Genomic DNA, 12,940 nt, shown 5'->3' with positions numbered 1-12,940 from the left:
ATGGCCATCGGCTGGTGATTAATCCTCGCTGATGGAACTCTGGCTTCTCCCCAGGCTATAAAACATAGCGGGGAGTGTAGAGTCTTAGACTCAGAGTCTGTTGGGCTGTTCATCTGTCAGTCCATTTGTTTGGACCTGGAAAGCGACGGACAGCCAACGACGTGAGTTGCACAGCAGACGCAAAAAGTAGGTACTTGTGTCTAATGAAAAACTCCTCCATGTTGATTTCATGTTACAGACTAGACTAGAGTCATGCGACTACAAATATATATTTTTAAAGAGACAATACATAAACATTGGGGAAAGTATTAACATAAGAAAAAAAGAACTAATTGACATAGGCCCAGACTATTGACATGTTAATGTTATAATAATAATAATAAATTAAAAAGTGCAAAATTAAGAGTCAGTCTTATACGATCTCTAGCTTCTTACTTTTTCGAGTTTTGTTTTGAGACATTGGTTACTGACTCACCTGTTCCTTTTTCTTTGAAGAAAATAGTAGCAACAAGCTGATTCCCCAAATTATGTTCAAATTTAGCATTCATGAAATGTGATATACTGATGATAATAAATCCACATCCAGTCTCTCCCACCTAAGAGAAAGACAGAAAAAAGAAATAATTATTTTGTTAGAAAGAAATAGAAAGACAGTGAAAGAAAAACAATTGTTAAGATTATTTAACTCCAATACCTCAAATGCTGGTGTTCGCATGCAAAAGGAACCCATCCTCAATGTCCGGCACACCTGCACCATTGCTTGACCAGAAACTGGTTGTTCATATGTGTAGCTTCATATCACAGAGTTTATATATTACATATAAAAATTCTCTTATGTGCTATAAAAAAGTATTTGCCTCATATTCTATTTTTTTGTATATTTATCACACTTTAACTATTTAAATAATCAAATAAAGTTTAATATCACACAAAGTGAACCCAAGTAAATACAAAATGCAGTTTTTAAATGATAATTTCATTGATTAAGTGAGGAAATATTTTAACTTTTAGATGCTGAGTGTCATCTAAAGTCATCTCGAATCCGGTACACTCCTTTGCGCTAGCTGTCTCACTCATTGCCATGGATGGACTAATGGTACAGTAGCATGCCTACCTGTTGTGGTGTCTGTTCCTTATCGAGTCTATTAGCTCTGGTTTTCATTTTAACTTATCCAGAGCAAGTAAAAGAAAAAGTTGGAAAAGGAAAAGTTGTTCCCTTTCAAAGGCTACACTCGATGCTGCGTGAAAACGCTATGGGAACATCTTTTTGTGTTGCCGGTTGTGAAGCATGTGTGTGTCAAACACGCCAAATTTTGGCATATATTACCTCGGTCAGGTGACGTCATCTGATGAAGCGCACCTGCAGGTTATAAATAGGTGTGAACCGGAAACATTCCTCAGATCTTTTTGTCTTCAAAGGACCGAATATTGTGTTTGCGTGTGATGTGTGCAAGCAAATTTTAAAATATTAACGCACCGATATGGTGAAGTTTGTTAGGAGATCCATCCTAAGTTTCCAGCAACTTCTCAAGCGCGCTCCGGCGTTTCTTGTGAATGCATAGGAAAGACTTACTCTCGCTTCTGCAGGTAAGTAACGCATGCGATCGAGCGATCGCGTTTCGTATTTGGCCGCGGAAGCGGGATTTCCCCAAGCGTTTGAAAAAAAAAAGACGACAGGTTGCTGTCGGGTGGCCGGGGGGAGGAGCCTCAGATAATCGGCGCTCTCTCTCTCCCTTCTTTCTTGGCAACCTTCATGACGAGTTAACTCTTTCATGGAATAGCCTTATTCATTCTGTGTTCTCGTGCCATCATCTTCGAATTATTCGAATGTTGTTGATGCGAAGGCGTGGTTATATGATGATGTCCCAGTTAGAAGAGACGTTTGGGCTATCTCTCCTGGGACATCATCCTCCCTAAAAAGAAGCATACACTCCCCATCAAGCCATGTAGACTGACATCTTCCCTGGTGGGGAAGAGCTTCAGGCAGCTGATCAGGCTGGTGCTCTACTGCATACCATGGCGGTTTTGCAGGCTTACCAGGCTGACCTGCTGAAAGACTTGAGCACTGGCGGGGCTCTACAACGTCGTTCCTGAAATTACGCTGAGCCACAGACCTGTCTCTCGTGCAACAAAGCAGACGATCCATGCTATCGGCTGTTTATGGCTGTGATAGTGTTTCGCGGAGGTACCTGTGGCTAAATCTCACGGGAGAATCAAGGATAAGGATCGGGCATTCCTCCTTGATGCCCCATCTCGCCCTCTGGCCTGTTTGGCGACGCTGTTAACATCACCACTAGGTTCGGGAGGCGAAATCATATGAACAAGCCTTCGAGAAAGTCCTTCCCCGCCATGCTCAAGGGTCGGGACTGTTGGCCACCCAGCCCTGATCGAGTCTGACTCTCGCGAGGCGCTAAGCGCAGAAATAGAGCGTTATGAGCCGGGCACCCCCTCGTAAGACTGGGGTGCGGCGCACCACGTTTTGCAATCAGCCTCGAAGAAGTCTTTTACAAAGAAGAAGTCCTGAGGTCGTCCAGGACCGTGGGGGTGGCTCCCCCCGGGGAAGGGCACGTATAATTCTCTCGTATAAGTGTTCTCCCTGGCACCTCCAGGAGGTCGGTGTTCCTGCTCCGCCACCACTGGTGTTTCGGACAACACCGGTCTCCAAGAAATGTTCGTTTTTCGGTTTTTCCTTGCCATGTTCAGGATGCCGAACAGCTAATACACCTCCCCGTCTAACCACAAAGACTCTCCCCCTTTCGGAGAAACTGGCAGCGTGAAAGCTACTGCCAAGTATATCTCCTTGGGTACTGAGCACTGTAGTGAGAGCTACAGGATCCAGTTCTCACATCACCTTCCGCGTTTCAACAGCGTGGTCTCCACTTCCGTCAAACCGGAAAGGGCGCATCTGCTGACTCTGGAGTTACAAGATGTTCCTGGAAATAGGGGCCATAGAACATGTTCCCCTACCAGGCAGAGAGTCAGGCTACTACAGTCGGTTTTTTATTGGTTCCCAAAAGGAACGGGGGGGCTGCGTCCGATTTTGGATCTTTGCGGGCTGAACCGTTATCCAAAATAAGACCAAAATAATCCAACCGAGGGATTGGTTGTGACAATCGATCTGAAGGACGCATATATTTCACACGGAAATATTGCCACAACACAGGAAGTTCCTGAGGTTCGCTCTCGGGGGCGAAGCTTACCAGTATCGGGTTCTTTCATTTGGTCTAGCTAACCCGCACATTAGACGACTAGCTATGCTGGCTCAGTCTCAGGAGCTAGCGCTTTAATATCGGGATGTCGTCCTAGCTCATCTCTGTTCCTGGATTGAGACTCAACGCCATAAAAGCGTTCTCTTTCCTGCTCAGAACACAACATTTTGGGTGTCACCTAGGATGCGATCGCAATGCGGGCACAGGGGTCTCCTGCGCATGTCAAATCCATTCCAACACCCTGAAGGAAACCAAGCTAGGCCAGAAAGTGACTGTTCATCACTTTTGGATATTTTTAGGTCTCATGGCAGCTGTGTCCACGGTAACACCTTTGGGCCTTTGCACATGGCTAAAAGCAAGGGGCTTATACTCAGAACCAATCGCCAGAGGCAAATAAGGGTTACGCGTCAAGGGCTTTGTACCCTTTCTATGTGGTTTAGACCCCGGGTTTGGCTTTGGGTCCCACTCTACGTGTGTTTTTGGTGGTTGCAGATGCTAACGACAGACGTTTTCCCTCACGGGCATGGGTTGAGGCTACGACGCCCTAGTGCAGGTGGACAACACTATGGTAGCCTCGTACATAATCGCCAGGGCGGACTGTGCTCACGCCGCTTGCATAGCTAGCGCACCAGGTTCCCCATGGGGGCACAGGACAAGTTCCTGTCCCGTAGGGCGATGTAAATTATAGCTAAAAGCAAGGGGATTACTCAAGGGCCAACCCCTGGAGGCAAATATGGGTTAAGCGCCAGGTGGCTTCATACCCTTTCTATGTGGTTCAGACCCCGGTTTCTGACTTTGGGTCCCACTCTAGGTGCGTCCTTTTGTCATCGCAGATGCTAACGACAAATGCTTTCCTCACAGGCTGGGGTGCGCTTGAATGAGCTAGCGCACCAGTTCTGCTTTGGGCACAGGGCGAGGCCCTGTCCCTCAGGGGGATGTACACTCAGGGCATATAGAGTTGGGAGCCCTGGTACCTTTAACGCACTAGAAGGACATATACCCTCAAGGAGAGGGTATTTGAAAGTGGTGCATGGCGGAACATGTAGACCCAGTCCACTGTCGAATTGTTTCAGTGCTGGAGTCCTGCATGAACAGAGCTATTCAGCATCCTCACCCGAACTATTTTCATTCTTGACCATGCACCCAGTTCCTCGAAGCCTTCTGTCTTCCGCCTTTTACAGCTCCGGAGCAGAATAGGTTTCACCTACTATCGTCAGTACGCACTTTTCAGATTTACGTCCACCGCACTAGCTAGTGGCGTAAGTCAGAGCAGCCTTTTTCATCACATCAGGGAAAGATACTATTGCCCTAGCCTACGAGGCGCGTGGTCTCACTTCGCCTCAAGGAATCAGGGCTCATCCAACCAGGGGGATTGCCTCATCTTTTGCGCTGGCAAGAGGGTTTCCCCTGCAGCAAGTGTGTCATGCGGCAGGTTGGTCCTTTCCGCACAGATTTGTGAGATTCTATAGTCTGGACGTTCATGCTACTTTGGGCTCACAGGTCCTCGAGTCAGCCTCCCAGAGATTGTTCTGAGACCTCCTTGGCCTTTGTGCGCAAACGCTTCACAACCCTGGGGTCCAGACACTTGCAGTGCGACCGCGTTGGTATTCTCGTTCCCATAGCGTTTTCACGCAGCATCGAGTGTAGCCTTTGAAAGGGAACGTAACCCTGTTCCCTGAAAAGGCGGGAACGAGATGCTGCGCTCCAATGCCGCACTGCCTGCGTGACTGGACGTCCTTTTCAGACCAGATTGATCTGAGGGATGTTTCCGGTTCACTCCTATTTATGACTTGCAGGTGCGCTTCATCAGATGACGTCACCTGACCGAGGTTATATAAGCCAAAATTTGGCGTGTTTGACACACACATGCTTCACAACCGGCAACACAAAAAGATGTTCCCATAGCGTTTTCATGCGGCATCTCATTCCCGCCTTTTCAGGGAACAGGGTTACAGCAAAGTAAACCGAGACGTTCTGTTAACAACATCTCCATATTTAAATCTTTACTCGAAACTAATTTGTTTTCTGAATGTTACACTTGAATCCACCTGTCCTCTGCATGTCTGTCTTTTTTTGGTTGGTTCTGTTTGTTGACTGTTTTTTTCCTCATTGTAAAGTGTCCCTAAACTGTGTAAAGGCGCTATATAAATAAAAAAAAAAAAATAATAATAATAATAATAATAATTATTATTATTATTATCAAAGTAAACTCGACCAAATGAACTTTAATACAGATACTCCATAATACACAACACGGTGCTTTAATATCGATTTTTTTGTGGAATTCCGCTGGGCCTTTCGTAAACACACACTACTCCATGTAATGCCTAACCCGAAAGTCCCCTCTTCTCTTTTATTTGCCCTATACTTGGAACCCCTAGCTCAAGCAGTCTGATAATCTAAAACAAATTTTCCGATAAATATAAGGAATAGTTGTCATATTTCTGTGTTTGCTGATGACACACTGTTTTTGTTTATTTTATCCCTCAGGTGTTGAATTTATTTGAAAATTGAGTTAAAATTGATTAGTGTGTTTACTCCCACTTCATCCTGAAACTGATTCCATACTTCCTTTTATATCAGTTCCAGTGGTCCAAAAATTCAAGAACCTCGAAATAAATGTTTTTCCATATCAACAAGAAATTGTCATTCTCTCGGTATATTGGAGGTGGGGAAACCTTACAGTGATGTGGACTACACGGAGGTCTTTCTTTTTTCCAATTTTAGACTGTATGCGGTTTATAATAAGGATCAAGTGTGGGGGATGTTTAAACTGTCTTCAAAAAAAACCCTAATCATTAAATGCTAAACTGTTACATAGGGATGATGTGACTCCTAAAAAATGTTTTTATATCTGTCCTCTTCCCCAAAATGTAATCTTCGCTCTCAAAGATCTTTGGGTACATTTTTACATTTTTGCGGAATTTCTCTTTCTCTCACCTTTTTGGACTTACCTTTCACATGACTTGTTGGATATTGATATATGTTTGACTCCATGTCCTTTTTCCTGAATAATTTCTGGGACCTCACCTTGTCCATCAAACAAAGGTTTTGTGTTAGCTGCTATCACAGCAGCAAAAAACTGTTAGTCAACCACTGGAATCCTCCTTACATAATAAATAGACAAACATGGGCTGTGTACTTGTTGGGCATTATATCAAAGAACGCTCAACATCTTGTATACATACAGTGCATCCCGAAAGTATTTACAGCGCATCACCTTTTGCACATTTTACTGTATGTTACAGCCTTATTCCAAAATGGATTAAATTAATTTTTTTAATGACAACATGAAAAAAGTTTACTTGAGGTTTTTGCTAATTTATTAAAAAAAAAAAAAAAAGAGAAATTACATGTACATGAGTATACACAGCTTTCGCTCAAAACTTTGTGGAAGCACCTTTGGCAGCAACTACAGCCCCAGTTCTTTTTGAATATGATGCCACAAGCTTGGTACACCTATCCTTGGCCAGTTTTGCCCATTCCTCTTTGCAGGACCTCTCAAGCTCCATCAGGTTGGAATGGGAGTGTTTGTTTACAGCCATTTTAAGATCTCTTCAGAGATATTTAATCGGATTTAAGTCTGGGCTCTGGCTGGGGCATTCAAGAATATTCACAGAGTTGTCCTGAAGCCACTCCTTTGATATCGCTCTGAAGGAGGTTTTCATCCAGAAGGGTCTTGCTGCAGTAGTTTTTACCTTTATCCTGACTAGTCTTCTAGTTGCTGCCGCTGAAAAACATCCCCACAGCATAATGCTACGGCCACCATGTTTCACTGTAGGGATGGTATTGGCCTTGTGATGAGCGGTGCCTGGTTTCCTCCAAACGTGATGCATTGGCATTCACACCAAACAGTTTAATCTTTGTCTCAACAGACCAGAGAATTCTGTTTCTCATGGTCTGAGAATTCTTCAGGTGCCTTTTGGCAAACTCCAGGTGGGCTACCATATGCCTTTAACTAAGTAATAACTTCCGTCTGGCTACCCTACTATATAGGCCTGATTGGTGGATCGCTGCAGAGATGGTTGTCCTTCTGGAAGGTTCTCCTCTCACCACAGAGGACTTCTGAAACTCTGACAGAGTGACCATCGGGCTCTTGGTTACCTCCCTGACTAAGGCCCTTCTCCCCCGACCGCTCAATTTAAATGGCCGGCCAGCTCTAGAAAGAGTCCTGGTGGTTTCGGACTTCTTACACTTACTGATGATGGAGGCCACCGTGCTTATTGGGACCTTTAAAGCAGCAGAAATTTTTCTGTAACCTTCAAATTCAAATTCAAATTCAAATTTTATTTGTCACATACACAGTCATACACAGTACGAAATGTAGTGAAATGCTTTTCCCCAGATTTGTGCCTCAAGACAATCCTGTCTTGGAGGTCTACAGACAATTCCTTGACTTAATGCTTGGTTTGTGCTCTGAAACTGTCAACTGTGGGTCCTTATATAGACAGGTGTATGCCTTACCAAATCATGTCCAATCAACTAAATTTACCACAGGTGGACTCCTATAAAGCTGCAGAAACATCTCAAGGATAATCAGGGCAAACAGGATGTGTCTGAGCTCAATTTTGAGCTTCATGGCAAAGGCTGTGAATACTTATGTACATGTGCTTTCTTAATTATTATTTAAATTTTTTTTGCAAAAATCTCAAGGAAACTTTTTTTCATGTTGTCATTATGGGGTGTTGTGTGTAAATTTATAATAAGGCTGTGACATGAAAATGTGGAAAAAGTGATGCGTTGTGAATACTTTCCGGATGCACTGTAGATCTAGCATGAAAAATGTGGCACGCTGCTTTTAATGTTTTGTCAGCTTTTTTAAAATCACTGTAATTTTTTTTATCTCTTATTTCGTTTTACATTTTGTGCATGCATTCTATTTTTTGGAGTCTACCAGGGGAGGGGTGCTCTGTTCCAGCCAGCCAGTGCCGCCAAGATTCTGCTTGTCGACGCCTATACTTCAACCGCAAATTGAGGGGTCAGGATCGTGAGAATGGGGGTGAAGAGCGATGATGTAAAACGGCGTTTGAGCTTCCAGTGAGTCTTTGTCATTTAGTGAGTTCCACTGAGATGGGTGTTTTGGGGAGATGAGGGTCGTAAAGTGCACTGCCACAGAGCTTTAATTCCTGATGAATTGTCTGTAAAAGTTGGTTAATCACAGCAAATGTTTGAGGAGGAGTGGACAGGCCACTCCAAGACTGCTTTTACTTTGAATGGGTCCATTTTAATACCCAAGGGAGAGATGACAGATCTAACATGGAAAAATCTAAAAACAATATAGCTCAAGGACAGTAACGCAAAGTGGAAGTCAGTGCCGATTATTCAAACATGCATTAATCCAAGGTGAAGGGCAAAGGTAAGTTGAAAACAAAGTCTTCATCACAATAAGCAAATGCAAGAAAACACGAGAATATGTGGCGTGGATGGTGCATAATAATCTGGCGAGGCGTTGAAGTTTTAAAGTGTCTTATATAGAAGAAAATGATGAGACCAAAGTGGCTGCAGGTGTGCTCATAGCGGTGGCTGAGTCAAGAAAAAGTGCAGTCTGGAGCATAATAGAAAAGGAGCTGGCTTCAATGGCATGTGGTACATGGTTAAGACATGGTATGACGAGCTGTGATGAGAGGTGGGTAGAATAGCAAAAGAATTTACTTAAGTAAGAGTAGCTGTACTTAAAAATAATATTACTCAAGTAAGAGTAAAAAAGTATTCGGTAGAAAGACTACTCAAGTACTGAGTAACTGGTTCATCAAAATGTCCAATTTTCTTTCTGGAAACATATTTCTTACCCTTTAGCTAATACATACACTATCGTTTAAAGGTTTGGGGTCACTTTCTAACTCCATGATCGTTCCTGATTTTTATTTCTTTCTACATTGTAAAGGAATGCTGAAGGCGTCCAAAAAATTAAATAATCTCCTTTGAACAGTTAATGGTGAGATGTGTCTGCTACTTATGCTTTGTAAAGACTTCATAACGCCTCTAATCTGAGGTGCTGTTAATTGGTCATTTTTCAGGATGATAACTCTAAATGAACTTCTCGTCTGCGGCAGAGGTAGGTTTTGGTCTCGCCCTCCTGGGATGGCCTTCATGAGAGCCAGTTTAATTATGGTGCTTGACGGATTTTGCAAATGCACTTGACAATACTGTTCTTGCAAGAACTATTACAGAAAGGTTGACCTGTGTGTCCTAAAATAACAACTAACTGTTGTTTTTGTTGTTGTTACGTAATTAATTAATTCCATATGTGTTATTTTATAGTTTTGAAATCTCCAGTATTGTTGTAGAATATAGAAAACAAATCACTAAACAAAAACAAAGAAATTTGCAAGTGACCCAAAACTTTTGAACAGTAGAGTACAGTATCTTAACATTGCAACATTAAATAAAACAGCTTAACTAACCGCGATATGTTTCCGTCACTGTCTACCACGGCTTAAGATTTTTTTCCTATGCTGCCGGTATGTGTGTGCTCATGTAACTACATGTGGTTATTGTAATTGTGGCTGATTATTGTGGTCAAATGGAGTCGTGTGATTATTGTTGTTACGTCTAATTGGTGAAACACAGTCACGTGGTAGGTACACCGGCTGTTTTTTTCTGGTAAAAACAAAGACTATCGTAGACTAATGTAGAATAAATGGTTAGAAAAGTAACGAGTCGAGTTTAGCCGAATGTAGCGGAGTAAGTGTAATGTTTCTTTTTTGCAAATCTACTCAAATAAAACTATTCGTAGAAATATTTTTTTCACAAAGTTACTTAAGTAAATGTAATGGAGTAAATGTAACCTGTGACTACCCACCTCTGGTTGTGACAGTCACAAACTGATGGCCAGACATTTTCCTTTACTATTTTTGGTAGAGCTCAGAATTCATGATTTCATCAATTATGGAAAGTCACCCTGGGCCTAAAGCTGCCCAAACGTCTTTCGATAAATGTGGGATGAGCCTTTATGTTCTTTTTGGTCAGCCATGGTTTTCGCCTTGGAAATCATCATTTTGTATGTACTTGGGTTGTTTGGATAATTTTAGCGGGACAAATTTGCAAAACAAAAATTGCGAAGGGGCAAATGTTTTTTCACGGCATTGTACATATTATAAACTTGTGCTAGAGCTTCAAGGTAGCACTATGTTATGTATTTAATAAAACAGATTATTTACAATAATCAAAAGAGATTTGTTTTTTTCTTCCACAAATTGTATACTTACTGTGCACAAACTTCCAACTTCAATTTCTCCTCCCCGACAATGTGTTCTTTTATTGTAACCTCAAACTTGGGTAGAACTAAATGTGAAATGCAGTTTATTACTACAAGTTACATGTGTTGGCTACATCTGTAAAAACTTAAGTGTTACTTCTAATGTCACATACCATACTTTTCCACCTTAAAATCGTGTGTGATTAACCTATCTCCAGTGTCCGCAATTATCGTATAATTTCCCTGTGGAGCTTCAGAATTGAGCTCATAAAAAAGCTCCACTATTAGACCACTTGATGACACATTTGTCCACTGACCAATCCTGTTTTGGTGATTATCCTGTTACGTTCCTCAAACACACAATAAGCTCAGTTGTAAAACCCATTAAAAAAAAAACATGACATGGTACTTTTGGATACTAGAAATTAACAAAGTTGTCAATAAATAATATTGTGTATGATTCCACTTTACCTGAAGACTCACTGTGGTGTACTGTGGAATATAAGACAATAGATTTTAACTAGAGAGGCACATTTCCTGAAGAAAATGAGAGTGGTGATAGCTATGATGTTGCAGTTGATGTTGGTCTCAATGTTAATATAAGACAATAGATTTTAATTAATGATTTAAAAGTATTACACTGAGATGAGTACAACTTTAGGCTCCACTTATAAAACTACAATCACAGACTTATGTTGTACAGTTTAGTTAAGTTCAGAAAAATTTTAATATTTAAATTTTCAAGTCACAGAGTTTGCTTTTACCTTTTGCTCAACTGGAATAAAATTTACATCCATAGAGACAATTCTAAAATTCACTGTGGAAATACAAGGATAAAGAAATGTGACGTAGTGTGTGTACATTTAAGGGTATATAGAGAATTTACAGTAGGAATGATGGGAATCATTTATTACAAAGGATTAACCTGTTTGGCCTGGATTGTAGATTGGCTTATCAGTCTGAATAAAAAACAACCTGCCATAGGGTTTAAACATCACTTTCCTTTTTTCTGTCGTCTTAAAACTTTCACCTTTGACGTCTACTTTGATCTCCTGCACTGAGTTATTTTTAACATGTGGAGCCTGTGGAGAATTATTCCCTGTCAAACATGAGTCCTTAAGAATAAGTAAAAACAAATAAATAAAATATATATATATTTCTGACCTCAAAATGAAAGCACTGGTGAATCTCCTTGTCCACTTTGTCTTGTAAAAGAGTTCTGCTCTCGTTGTTGTGAACCAGATAAATGCTCATTTGCAGAATCTCATTAGGCTTCAAAACACTCACACAGATCTTTGCCACAGATCCAGACTCTATTACTTCAGGAAATGTTACCATGAAATATCTAAAGACAAAGAAAAAATTTGGTTTGAGGTGATTATTTGATTAAAAAAGTAACTTAAGGTTTTTCAGTTAGGAGAGATTATGCAAGTAAAGTAGGATAGCCAGAGCAGAAGACCTGATGATGTCAAAGTTCATATGGAAAGTCAATAATTAGTTAAAAATCTACAGTCACTAATGCTATTCAACTCCATTGAAACTTTATAACATTTGTAAAACCAGATAAACTTATAGCTGATGTTTGTGGACTTGTATTAAATAACATATCGTTATTGTATTGTTGCATTCTATTTTTATTGATGAGTGTCTTTATTAGAGTGTCTGTCTGACCACTTAGTATTATTCTAATAAACATTCAAAGTAATACTGGGTAATAGATTTTGTGATGTTTCTATCCTTCATTTTTTTCCTGAACCAACAACAACTACAACAGAAGAGATTCCCCTGTTCCAGATGAGATATATATTTAATTCCACCTTTGTGTAATGTAGATAATTTGTAGTCATTTTAAGGGGGACCAGTGAAGTTTTGCTTGCAGTGTATGGTTGCATGTAACTTTTGTACACTAGTAACTTTTACACACATTGTCAATACACACTACTGTGTTGCAGTTTCTTTCTTTGGAGTCCAATAACTTTATATATTGTAAGTTACAAATGTTCCAGCTTTTTATTTTTTTCATAAATAATTTTTTAGTTCAAAATAGTAATATAAGCTATAAGGTCTGGCAATAATGTAAAATTATTTGTTACTTACGGTTCTAAGGTGTTTCCATAGACAGAGAGAAAGTATAAGTTGGCTAACAGTACCGCTATCTTTATGTGGACTTGACCGGCTGCCATGGTGAAGCTCATCACCACTACAAAGCTGTGATCCCTGTATGCCTTTTTAATGTTACCACTCCATCCACTCATCAATGATTAACTACAATCAGAAAAAAACAAATATAGCAGTCTGACTACAAAGTATAAGCCTCTTATACCAGCCTAATATTGCAATAGAAATGGAAATCGCACAGTTTAATTATAGGCATTCTACAGTATGAAATAATGATTCAAAAAAGTATAGTGTTTTCTTCATAATTTATTCAATTGTTTACATAGACAGGCAATACAGCAAGTATAGCTGCTCACAGAGCCCCCATGATGTTTTTTCCATATACAGTATGAATGTCACTATTATCGCTCCCTCT

General features: G+C 40.7%; 1 pseudogene; it reads right to left on the bottom strand.

The window, feature by feature from the left end:
* The window catches only part of LOC128533411 (alpha-2-macroglobulin-like), a 39,853-nt pseudogene extending 27,251 nt beyond the window's left edge, over nt 1-12,602 (bottom strand).
* Between the last annotated feature and the right edge of the window lie 338 nt (nt 12,603-12,940).

This window comes from Clarias gariepinus, chromosome 11, assembly GCF_024256425.1.
Source record: "Clarias gariepinus isolate MV-2021 ecotype Netherlands chromosome 11, CGAR_prim_01v2, whole genome shotgun sequence".
Taxonomy (NCBI): domain Eukaryota; kingdom Metazoa; phylum Chordata; class Actinopteri; order Siluriformes; family Clariidae; genus Clarias; species Clarias gariepinus.
The sequence above is the reverse complement of the archived record's forward strand: the minus strand, read 5'-3'. Positions and strand labels throughout refer to the sequence as shown.